This window comes from Coffea eugenioides, unplaced genomic scaffold (assembly GCF_003713205.1).
Source record: "Coffea eugenioides isolate CCC68of unplaced genomic scaffold, Ceug_1.0 ScVebR1_3329;HRSCAF=4526, whole genome shotgun sequence".
Lineage (NCBI taxonomy): Eukaryota > Viridiplantae > Streptophyta > Magnoliopsida > Gentianales > Rubiaceae > Coffea > Coffea eugenioides.
This window is the reverse complement of record NW_020863895.1, coordinates 4,468-16,251: the sequence shown is the minus strand read 5'-3', so window position 1 is coordinate 16,251 and position 11,784 is coordinate 4,468. Positions and strand designations below refer to the sequence as shown.

At 38.1% G+C, this 11,784-nt stretch overlaps 1 long non-coding RNA gene across 1 annotated transcript; it reads right to left on the bottom strand.

Moving 5' to 3' along the window:
* Positions 1–7,876: 7,876 nt before the first annotated feature.
* On the bottom strand, positions 7,877–10,088 carry LOC113757802. The gene is made up of 3 exons (XR_003466487.1): positions 9,968–10,088; positions 8,840–8,903; positions 7,877–8,022 (listed from the first exon to the last, which is right to left on the bottom strand). It is a non-coding gene; the product is annotated as an uncharacterized LOC113757802 (long non-coding RNA).
* Positions 10,089–11,784: the final 1,696 nt, after the last annotated feature.

The window sequence follows — 11,784 nt, the reverse complement described above, 5'->3', positions numbered from 1 at the left end:
ATCCCACAGTCCAGCATCCTGAGCTTTTATGTCTAGGATACTCTACAAAGATCTGAAGCCTAAGCTCTGATACCAACTGTGACAGCCCCACCTCTCCCTAGGGCAAACCCCAGGGTATCAACGGACTGCCTGCCCAACTCTCGCCAGGACTCAGTCGTTCAAACTACTAATATCATCAATGAAACGAATGTAACATTTGACAAAGCAGGGGATTGAAACACTAACTCAAACATAATCACTAATTCAACAATTCAGCTTAGTACATATATCATCGTATGCCAACTTACCACGCTTCACTCAAAATTACATAATATAAATCACCCTTAAGAATTTAAGCTTACAAGTCTGCTTAAACGAAAGTTACAACCTCAAAACGCAAGAACGGCAAAATAAAGCTAAGAAAGCCCTCGATCAAATCCTTTCCCAATCTGTTAAGGAAAACAAAGGGAATGGAGTGAGCTAAAGCCCAGTGAGGTTCCAGGTAAACAAGTAAACACATAGCCACATAAAATCACAAAATAGCCAACTAAACACCGTACAGTAAAATAACAGTTCAATTCAAGGATACGGGTGGCTTTCAAAAGCCAAAGGTCCACTTGAGCTTGATCATAATTGCCTCCTGTTGACACTCCGTCAACACTTGTAACAGTATATAGGTCCGTACAACACCACTTTCACCAGTCTCCGTCCACCAAACAACCCCCCACCGGGCCCGCACTCCATAAACAGTAGTTTGGTAATACTCGAGTATACCAGGAATCCGAGTTTCCAATGCTCAAGGATTCCAATGAAACAGTATCAAGCCGAGGATTTTATCACTGGTGGTGCTGGACAACACAACAAGCAAGCACAGCGGCTATGCTTCACCAGGGACCTCCAAGCAAGATTCAATTTCCAGTGAACAGTAAACAGTCCTCAAGGTTTATCGGCCTTCTCGACCAAGCCCTTGCTGGCTCGATACAACCGACTCACCTATGAGGTTGGGTACCCAAACAGTAACAGTAGTTGGTGGAATGTCATCCACGCAACTTAAGCACAGTCATGTATAGCAATATCTCATTTCATGTTAATTCATTCAGTAAGTAGAGCCTCAGTGAAAAGAAAAAATAAGAAAGGTCGAGTGCGATAAATTACACACTCGCCTCAATTTTAATTAAAACAGTGTTTGGCTCAAACAATAACAATTCAATACTTTCAAGTACACGAACATTTCTCATAACAAGTAGCAGGTAGTGGAACATTCACCTGTCAAGCAAAAGTAATAATCGACGTCAAACGTCTCGGTTACGATCACCGTCGTTGCCCAAACCTAGGTCAACGAGTGAAAACATTAATAATTGGATTCGTTCCCTACTAAAGTATAGGTTCATTAAGAGGCCAAGTGAGTAGCTTAAGCTACTTAATCCGGCATGCAAATAGGGTCTAAACCACGGTGAAAGTTCATGGAAAACAAGTCTAGTATGTACATGAAAGTTTGGCAAAAGAAAAGTTTCACTACAGCTCAAAGGCTTCATTACGGGTTAAACTGTCTCGCCCGGCCAGCCTCGGGAAAACGGTCATTGCTCATTGTGGGAAAGTCATAATTTGGTTCCGTCAGTTGCATTGGAAACTAGGTTCATAAGGCCAAATTTGTCTAGAAGAAACCATTTCCAAAATCCCAACATAAGTGGCTCAAAATTAAGAAACCAAATGAACTTTCTGGACTGTCTCGGATGAACAGTACTTCCCGGACAGCCAACTTTCCAGACTCGCCACGGATCGCTCGGGATGAACCAGAAAATGAGCTTTGTACCGTTTTAAAGCTCTAAGAGTCAACTTTCAATTGCCATAAACGGCACTCAATTCTGATCAGTGAGTAACACGTTATGACCTTAACAAGATGGCTGGACAGAAAATTTCTGGACCTAGTCCAGTTTTCCTCCTTTGTTTATAACTCAAAATTTATTCAACCAAATTGGCTAATTTTTTTGTAGACAACCTCCACACACATAACCCAACATATAATACTCACATTTGTAGCCAAAATGTGCATGAAAATATCAAGGAAAAACCGGGCAGCAAGCTTAAAAAGTTTCGGTCAGCACACTTTAAAAAATTTCTAACTTCTACTCTTCTTGTTATTTTCATTCCTTGCACATAACAAGTATTAGATCCAACTAAATAGGGGTTTAAAACATATCAATACTTCATAAACACACATGAATAAGGGTTAGACATTTCATCAAACACTTGGTATGCATATTAGTAAACCTAACCATTACTTGATTAACTCAAGAAACTAACCCCAAATTCAACCATAACAAGTTGTTTTCACCATTTCAACCTCAAGTAGATGATATAACATCATAAACCCAAATTTTAAAGATTACATACCTTACTTACAAGTTGCTTTGGTCACCAAACAAACCACCACAATAGAAGCTTTAGGCTTGAAACAACCTCAAAGATTGAAGGAAATTTTCTCACAAACTTTAGATCTTTCTCTTTTTGGTTTTTGTTCAAGATCAAACTAAGGTTGTCATAGCAAGAAGATGGAGTTTTCTTCCTTCTCTTGGAAGCCCTTAAGGTGGATGAAATTTTGGAGGAAAATGAAGCAAAGTTGGTTTAAAATTCCTCTAATCCTTTGGTCAAACAAGATACATGGCTAGGGTTTTGCCACATGGCTCCATTATTGTCCTAACCTTTTCTTAACCTTTGACTAATGCCATTCTTACCTTTCCAAATGCACCAATAATTATTCAACACCTCTAATCTCTCACATAAAGTCTCTACCACTAATAAAGAACACTTGGACAATTACAAGTGGTGAATTATTTACAACCTAGCTCAAGGAAATATTTTACTTCAAGTAAAATGAATTGAAATGAAATGCATGGAAATTATTATAACACATAGAAAATAATTTGTAAGGGCATATATTAAATGGTCTAGATCTTATAATAAGGCATGTAAGTAAGAAAATTGTGTTTTAAAGTGAGGGTCAATACAAGGGATTTGTTGTAACACATTGTGAAATATAATGCCAGGGCATATAAGAGGTGGTTTAAATCTTGGTGCAAGGCATGTAGTTTGGGGAAATTGTATTTTAAAAATGAGGGTTCTCACACTCTCTCCCCCTTAAAGAATTTCGCCCTCGAGATTCTCAGCTTGATTACTGAGTAGTTCAAAATATTTTCGATGAATATCCTTTTTAACTCTCTCGAGTCCTGTGAGCGTATGCTTTAGTAAGACCAGCAATACAAAGCCATATTATGTAGGAATTGAAGCTACAAATCTTTATTTAGAACATGTTTCAATTTACAAGTTTTATAGTTGTATAACCTATCGAAATATAATACTAGCTTGTTCCCATCGAAGAATAATCCTTATGTCCTTACTAATCAATGTTACAAAAGTCATTTAGAGCAGAAAAGTATCACTTATTGCCAAACGTTTAGAGAAAGTAGAAAAGACGTTCAAAATGCAAAGTTGTAAACTGTCCGACCTCAGGTGGTTTGAAGAACTCATTTTCCTTTCATTTAAGTCTCGTTTCTACTCATAAACCAACCTCAAAATAGTTTACCAACTCCAATCCTAAAGTTGGGAATGTAAGTAGGAATAATCCTAGGAAAAATAGAAATTTTTTTAGTTTTGCGTGATCTCATTTGAAAATCTTATCTCGAGCTTCTTATGTCCAAAACTTAAAAACTTTATACCGTCGGAATATGGATTCAAATTGTTACAACTTTCTAGAAGGTACCATTGTAAGATCCAATCCACGAGTCGGTCAAATTCCAACCTAAAGTTGCTGCTTCACCCAGTAACAGACAGAACAGGTATACAGTTTCAGTCAACTTTGAAAAATCATAGATATTCATGGAAATTGAGAGATACTCTGAATCTAGTTTCAAACATAATAAAACTCAATTTTGACTTTTCTACATCAAGATATAACAAATTCTGTAAAACCTTCCAAGGTTCCTTGCGGAAAAAATTTTCAGCGGCACATCCTTTGTGTTTACTAACTTTTCCTAGCCCATTCAAGGCTTCATTCTTCCCATGAAATAGCTTCAACTCAAGCATATAAATATCAAGCCCACAACTCACTACATCAAGCATATAACCGTCTCTACTCAAGTTTAGCAAAATGAAACCCGAAGCTGAAATTCTTAATCACAAGCTTGAATTTTCTTTAGGCAAGTCATAACAAAGCTATCAGACCATGGTCAGTACTTAAGCATGACGTGTGGTAGAAAATTCACCATAAAACCATAAATTACCATAACACTAGTTCAACCCATGAAATTTTCCATAAAGCTGCCAAAAGTACTACCTTAATCCACTAGTTTTCCTATATTGGTAGTAGAGGAAAATTGCTAGCCAAAGTTACCTTGTAACCTCAAGAAAGATGGAAATCCAGGGCTTCTTCCTCAAAAATCGCTCCACCAATACCTTGAAATCTTTCTTAGTTAACATTTCCATGGAGTAACTTCAGATTCAAGTACAAAATTGAGGTTGGAGTTGGAGGTCTCTCTTTGGTTTCTCTTCTCTCTTGGTTCGGCCAAGTAAGAGGGAAGATGAAGACAATTCGGTCAAATTTTTGATTTAGTCAAGGTGAAAAATGTGACGCAAACCTTAATCTCGATAGAAAGAAGAGTTACAACATGGTTACTATTCTTGCTAGCTCTTTAACCCATACACTCTGTACATTAAATCATTTCTTCCCTTCGAGCGACAAACGATAAATTTTTAACTCAAAGACCAAAGTAGGGCAATAAACTCAGGGATAAGGATCCAATATTGCACCACCACAAATATTTCATAGCACTTATTAAAACAGCAGGTACCAAGTCCACTGTTCCTAAGGGAATACATCTTGCTATATAAAAATGTCACTATGCATAGTCCAATGATTATAACTTATCCAGGCAAAAACCTCATTAATGGCTATTCAACTTGGCAAATGTACTGGTACAAACTTATTCTGTACCTCTTCTGGAACCCCTTCATATTTCCTTTCAATCGTATGTTCTGATGCAATAGTTCAATGTTCTCTAGGTATTTTGGTTCCCATCATCTTTCCCAGTACTCAGTTCATCTCTTTTGGAACTCTATTTCTTTTTTAATAACCTCTATTTTCTTATGCAGATCAGTCACATTTGTCATCTCACTAATTCACTTATCTCGATAGTAGCTTGCCAGTAAATCAAAGGAGCAAAGTAAGTAACTAATTACAATTGGAAACTCTAGTCATATAACTTTTAAATTCATTCTCCTCCGATCCTACCACAAGGAATTAAACGTAGCTATCCTCAAGTGAGATAGACAAGATAATAGAATACAGGTAGGCTAATAGCTCAGAATACAATGCCACTCATTCTTATTCGGGAATTTCAATACGAGAGCAACCCTAAAGCGTACTTTATGTGTCGGAACTTCTACCTCCTATCTCAATCTCTTGCATACAGGTATAGAATCCAATTCTTTTCTCAAATTCCCATGCATAATTCCAAAACTCACGATCTCGCCACGATCATAATCGAGTCAAGTCCATACTTAGACATTAGTGGATAGGTGTCAAGGAAGCATAGGAAAGAATGTCACAAGAGGAGTAGAAATATCCATATAGTTGTAATCAAACCGCCCCACATTCGAAATAAACACTTATCATGTCTTCACAGTCATGGGTGAAGGAAACAGATCTTCAGTGCAAATTTCTCGACGTACAGTATAATCCACCATCTATAGAAACCCTGTCAGACTATTTTGAGATTAGTCCATGATAGCTTCCGAGATTTATTCCCTCAATCAGTCCAATAACTAGGTCAAATATTAGGATCTTTCGCGCCTTGACTTTTGCCATTAAAACTTGTCTCAAGTGCAATCAAGATACAGACCCTTATTCTAGGGCTCTCCACTTTTTGGTACTCAAGTACAAGAATCCACAATAAGGTAATTCACAACTCGAGCCGGCCGGTCCTAAGAGTAAATCACCCATATTACAGATTCCTACCCGACGTACATATCTATTCCTCCCAAGTATCCTGATAAAGGGTTTACGCTTATAACATTCATGATTCATAGCTTACGCCCAAAAAGAGCACCTAGTCCTTTCCACTGACTCACATAATCGAAACAATAACACCACTTGGCCCCAAGCTCACTTCGCGCAGAGACCACGCGAAGCAGTAAAATATCTTCCATTCTTTCAAACCAGTTCTCGGCAATTTCGGGATCTAGTTATCCAAGAAATTTAGGAGGTGTGAACTTTTGGAACTGATTTAGGACTCTATCTTCACTTACTTCAAGGTTCCTTTACTAGTTACCCGGTGTTTGACCTTGTTGGTCAACTGAATGGCCAGTAAACAGTAGATCCGTCATACGATTGATAGCTGTAGCTACCTGGTCCCCTACTCCACCTCCGGGTCCCTGGTTCTAATTGACTACAAACCTTTATTCCTCTTCTTGGTCCTGGACCTATTCTCCTTTATTACTCACTGGTCTAGGGTCCAAGTATTTTAACCAATGGGTAAGTACGTGTTGGTACATGATAGATGATTATTCCTTTTCAAAAGTCAAATAAAATGAAATCGGAGTCACAATAAGCGAGTGAAAATATAAAGCAATTAAATGCCAATGTCGTAATAAAGTCGAGGTCAAAGTCACCGTAACAGTCACAGGCCAATTCACAGTCACAGTCAAAGTCAAAGTATTATACATTCCAAGGCTCATAGTAGTTGTTTGTAAGATAACTAGACCAAAAGTATCAGGTACGAGACTCACAGATACAAATACAGTCATACAGTCATATCAAGGAAAAATCCAGTGCAAGTAGTCAAAAGAAAATTGTACAACCACCGAGTCACCACATCCCTTATCCTTTCTATGTATAGTAGTCAAAATCATCCAAAGTAGTAGCCTAGAGGTGTAGGCTTAGTTTGATGCGGGACTAGCTGACCCTCCTCCGGTCTAGGCAAGGTCAACACTTGCCTCGTCTCCAATGTTAGAGACTTCACCACTTAAGTCTACTGAAGTCCCCAAACAGGTCATCACAAACATTCAGGTTTGACTCGACTCTATTCCTCACTTTTATTGCCCCCTAAACGCGTTCCTGAGCTTCTCCAAGTTACATACAAAGATTTACCAATCCTTTGATGGCCTTCAACCATATCATACCTGTGCTCCTTAATTCGATCGGCTTGCATTTTAGTAGTTTCCTTTAGTTGATTGACTTCAGCTTTAAACCTAGCATTGTCCCGGGCAAGCAACTTTCGCTCCTTCACAACGGCCAACACTACACCATTAGAATAGGTAAAATTTGCAGACACTCACACCACTTGTAGTGATTAGATAAGCCCCAATAGGCTCTAGGCCTCCGGGTCTGATTTGATACTAAATCATCGGTAAGTCCCCACGGGATGGCTCGCCAACCGGTCTATTACTAGGGCCGCCAGATTCATCCAGCCTACACAAAGTGTAGATAAACTTAAGTACTCTTAAGGGAAAATAATCAAATATAATCCTCAAGTCGAAAATTCCTAACTCGCCCAAACCAATTCAAACCTAGGCTCAAAATTTTTTTTTTCCTTCCAGTGATCACTTAACTTTCAAACCAATCCCACAGTCCAGCATCCTGAGCTTTTATGTCTAGGATACTCTTCAAAGATCTGAAGCCTAAGCTCTGATACCAACTGTGACAGCCCCACCTCTCCCTAGGGCAAACCCCAGGGTATCAACGGACTGCCTGCCCAACTCTCGCCAGGACTCAGTCGTTCAAAGTACTAATATCATCAATGAAACGAATGTAACATTTGACAATGCAGGGGATTGAAACACTAACTCAAACATAATCACTAATTCAACAATTCAGCTTAGTACATATATCATCGTATGCCAACTTACCACGCTTCACTCAAAATTACATAATATAAATCACCCTTAAGAATTTAAGCTTACAAGTCTGCTTAAACGAAAGTTACAACCTCAAAACGCAAGAACGGCAAAATAAAGCTAAGAAAGCCCTCGATCAAATCCCTTCCCGATCTGTTAAGGAAAACAAAGGGAATGGAGTGAGCTAAAGCCCAGTGAGGTTCCAGGTAAACAAGTAAACACATAGCCACATAAAATCACAAAATAGCCAACTAAACACCGTACAGTAAAATAACAGTTCAATTCAAGGATACGGGTGGCTTTCAAAAGCCAAAGGTCCACTTGAGCTTGATCATAATTGCCTCCTGTTGACACTCCGTCAACACTTGTAACAGTATATAGGTCCGTAGAACACCACTTTCACCAGTCTCCGTCCACCAAACAACCCCCCCACCGGGCCCGCACTCCATAAACAGTAGTTTGGTAATACTCGAGTATACCAGGAATCCGAGTTTCCAATGCTCAAGGATTCCAATGAAACAGTATCAAGCCGAGGATTTTATCACTGGTGGTGCTGGACAACACAACAAGCAAGCACAGCGGCTATGCTTCACCAGGGACCTCCAAGCAAGATTCAATTTCCAGTGAACAGTAAACAGTCCTCAAGGTTTATCGGCCTTCTCGACCAAGCCCTTGCTGGCTCGATACAACCGACTCACCTATGAGGTTGGGTACCCAAACAGTAACAGTAGTTGGTGGAATGTCATCCACGCAACTTAAGCACAGTCATGTATAGCAATATCTCATTTCATGTTAATTCATTCAGTAAGTAGAGCCTCAGTGAAAAGAAAAAATAAGAAAGGTCGAGTGCGATAAAGTACACACTCGCCTCAATTTTAATTAAAACAGTTTTGGCTCAAACAATAACAATTCAATACTTTCAAGTACACGAATATTTCTCATAACAAGTAGCAGGTAGTGGAACACTCACCTGTCAAGCAAAAGTAATAATCGACGTCAAACGTCTCAGTTACGATCACCGTCGTTGCCCAAACCTAGGTCAACGAGTGAAAACATTAATAATTGGATTCGTTCCCTACTAAAGTATAGGTTCATTAAGAGGCCAAGTGAGTAGCTTAAGCTACTTAATCCGGCATGCAAATAGGGTCTAAACCACGGTGAAAGTTCATGGAAAACAAGTCTAGTATGTACATGAAAGTTTGGCAAAAGAAAAGTTTCACTACAGCTCAAAGGCTTCATTACGGGTTAAACTGTCTCGCCCGGCCAGCCTCGGGGAAACGGTCATTGCTCATTGTGGGAAAGTCAGAATTTGGTTCCGTCAGTTGCATTGGAAACTAGGTTCATAAGGCTAAATTTGTCTAGAAGAAACCATTTCCAAAATCCCAACATAAGTGGCTCAAAATTAAGAAACCAAATGAACTTTCTGGACTGTCTCGGATGAACAGTACTTCCCGGACAGCCAACTTTCCAGACTCGCCACGGATCGCTCGGGATGAACCAGAAAATGAGCTTTGTACCGTTTTAAAGCTCTAAGAGTCTACTTTCAATTGCCATAAACGGCACTCAATTCTGATCAGTGAGTAACACGTTATGACCTTAACAAGATGGCTGGACAGAAAATTTCTGGACCTAGTCCAGTTTTCCTCCTTTGTTTATAACTCAAAATTTATTCAACCAAATTGGCTAATTTTTTTGTAGACAACCTCCACACACATAACCCAACATATAATACTCACATTTGTAGCCAAAATGTGCATGAAAATATCAAGGTAAAACCGGGCAGCAAGCTTAAAAAGTTTCGGTCAGCACACTTTAAAAAATTTCTAACTTCTACTCTTCTTGTTATTTTCATTCCTTGCACATAACAAGTATTAGATCCAACTAAATAGGGGTTTAAAACATATCAATACTTCATAAACACACATGAATAAGGGTTAGACATTTCATCAAACACTTGGTATGCATATTAGTAAACCTAACCATTACTTGATTAACTCAAGAAACTAACCCCAAATTCAACCATAACAAGTTGTTTTCACCATTTCAACCTCAAGTAGATGATATAACATCATAAACCCAAATTTTAAAGATTACATACCTTACTTACAAGTTGCTTTGGTCACCAAACAAACCACCACAATAGAAGCTTTAGGCTTGAAACAACCTCAAAGATTGAAGGAAATTTTCTCACAAACTCTAGATCTTTCTCTTTTGGTTTTTGTTCAAGATCAAACTAAGGTTGTCATAGCAAGAAGATGGAGTTTTCTTCCTTCCCTTGGAAGCCCTTAAGGTGGACGAAATTTTGGAGGAAAATGAAGCAAAGTTGGTTTAAAATTCCTCTAATCCTTTGGTCAAACAAGATACATGGCTAGGGTTTTGCCACATGGCTCCATTATTGTCCTAACCTTTCTTAATCTTTGACTAATGCCATTCTTACCTTTCCAAATGCACCAATAATTATTCAACACCTCTAATCTCTCACATAAAGTCTCTACCACTAATAAAAGAACACTTGGACAATTACAAGTGGTGAATTATTTACAACCTAGCTCAAGGAAATATTTTACTTCAAGTAAAATGAATTGAAATGAAATGCATGGAAATTATTATAACACATAGAAAATAATTTGTAAGGGCATATATTAAATGGTCTAGATCTTATAATAAGGCATGTAAGTAAGAAAATTGTGTTTTAAAGTGAGGGTCAATACAAGGGATTTGTTGTAACACATTGTGAAATATAATGCCAGGGCATATAAGAGGTGGTTTAAATCTTGGTGCAAGGCATGTAGTTTGGGGAAATTGTATTTTAAAAATGAGGGTTCTCACACTCTCTCCCCCTTAAAGAATTTCGCCCTCGAGATTCTCAGCTTGATTACTGAGTAGTTCAAAATATTTTCGATGAATATCCTTTTTAACTCTCTCGAGTCCTGTGAGCGCATGCTTTAGTAAGACCAGCAATACAAAGCCATATTATGTAGGAATTGAAGCTACAAATCTTTATTTAGAACATGTTTCAATTTACAAGTTTCATAGTTGTATAACCTATCGAAATATAATACTAGCTTGTTCCCATCGAAGAATAATCCTTATGTCCTTACTAATCAATGTTGCAAAAGTCATTTAGAGCAGAAAAGTATCACTTATAGCCAAACGTTTAGAGAAAGTAGAAAAGACGTTCAAAATGCAAAGTTGTAAACTGTCCGACCTAAGGTGGTTTGAAGAACTCATTTTCCTTTCATTTAAGTCTCGTTTCTACTCATAAACCAACCTCAAAATAGTTTACCAACTCCAATCCTAAAGTTGGGAATGTAAGTAGGAATAATCCTAGGAAAAATAGAAATTTTTTTAGTTTTGCGTGATCTCATTTGAAAATCTTATCTCGAGCTTCTTATGTCCAAAACTTAAAAAACTTTATACCGTCGGAATATGGATTCAAATTGTTACAACTTTCTAGAAGGTACCATTGTAAGATCCAATCCACGAGTCGGTCAAATTCCAACCTAAAGTTGCTGCTTCACCCAGTAACAGACAGAACAGGTATACAGTTTCAGTCAACTTTGAAAAATCATAGATATTCATGGAAATTGAGAGATACTCTGAATCTAGTTTCAAACATAATAAAACTCAATTTTGACTTTTCTACATCAAGATATAACAAATTCTGTAAAACCTTCCAAGGTTCCCTGCGGAAAAAATTTTCAGCGGCACATCCTTTGTGTTTACTAACTTTTCCTAGCCCATTCAAGGCTTCATTCTTCCCATGAAATAGCTTCAACTCAAGCATATAAATATCAAGCCCACAACTCACTACATCAAGCATATAACCGTCTCTACTCAAGTTTAGCAAAATGAAACCCAAAGCTGAAATTCTTAATCACAAGCTTGAATTTTCTTTAGGCAAGTCATAACAAA